Source organism: Macaca nemestrina, chromosome 10 (genome assembly GCF_043159975.1).
Source record: "Macaca nemestrina isolate mMacNem1 chromosome 10, mMacNem.hap1, whole genome shotgun sequence".
In the NCBI taxonomy this organism is placed as follows: Eukaryota; Metazoa; Chordata; class Mammalia; order Primates; family Cercopithecidae; genus Macaca; species Macaca nemestrina.
This window is the reverse complement of record NC_092134.1, coordinates 74986547-74987779: the sequence shown is the minus strand read 5'-3', so window position 1 is coordinate 74987779 and position 1233 is coordinate 74986547. Positions and strand designations below refer to the sequence as shown.

The 1233-nt window shown below is 48.0% G+C and overlaps 1 pseudogene; it reads left to right on the top strand.

The window, feature by feature from the left end:
• Positions 1–230: 230 nt before the first annotated feature.
• Positions 231–795, top strand: LOC105474060 (ADP-ribosylation factor 1 pseudogene; annotated as a pseudogene).
• Positions 796–1233: the final 438 nt, after the last annotated feature.

The window sequence follows — 1233 nt, the reverse complement described above, 5'->3', positions numbered from 1 at the left end:
TTGAGAGAACTGTTTTTTTTTTAAAGTTATTTGATGGAGGCCAGGCATGGTGGCTCATGCCTATAATCCCAACACTTTGGGAGGCTGAGGTGGGCAGATTACTTGATGCCAGGAGTTCGAGACCAGCCTGGCCAACATGGCAAAACCCCCTTCTCTACTAAAAATGTATATATTAGCCAGGTGTGGTGGTGCACGCCTGTAGTTCCAGGTACTTGGGAGGCTGAGGGTCCATGGGGAATATCTTTACCAACCTCTTTAAGGGTGTTTTTGGCAGAAAAGAAACGCTTGTCCTCATGATGGGCCTGGATGCTGCAGGCAAGATGATGATTCTGTATAAGCTGATGCTGGGTGAGATTGTGACCACCACTCCCATCACAGGCTTCAGTGCAGACCCATGGAGTCTAAGAACATCAGCTTCACTGTGTGGTACACGGCAGGCCAGCACAAGATCTGGCCTCTGTGGTGCCACTACTTCCAGAACACATAAGGCCTGATCTTTATGGAGGACAGTAGTGACAGAGAGTACATGAACAAGGTCCATGAGGAGCTCATGAGGATGTTGGCTCAGGATGAGCTCTGGAATGCGGTCCCCCTGGTGTTCACTAACAAGTAGGCCCTCCTCAACACCATGAACACCACTGAGATCACAGACAAGCTGGGGCTGCATTCCCTGCTCCACAGGAACTGGTACATTCAGGCCACCTGTGGCGCCCGTGGTGACCAGCTCCATGAAGGACTGGACTGGCTGTCCCGTCAGCTCCAGAACTAGAAGTGAATGTGACACCCTTCTCCATCTCCCTCCTCCTCTTAAAATGTCTGCTTTACTCCCATGTGGCAAACAACTCTGTGCTATGAGTGCCAGAAACTGCCTTTGTGGTTTGGTTTATTGTGTGCATTGCACTGTGCTGTAAATGTGGCAGATGAAGCCTGTGGCCAGGCGTTTCATTAAACGTAAATAGATTTCGTTTCCGACAAGACAGTTTCTGGCAGTCACGTGCAAGATTACTCAGTGTTTTTTTTTTTGTTTGTTTGTTTTTTTATTGTAAAGAGTAAAATCAATGCAGTGCTGGTCAGTGCTGAGAGGGGATGTAGGCCCATGGACACCTGGTCTCCGGGAGTCACTGTGTTGGGATTACTGGATGCACCCCTGGTTTTAGAGCTGTGTTGAGATCCATTTTTGTAGTTGGTTTCAAGCCTGAACTCAGCCATTTTTAAAATTGTTAAAAATCTAAC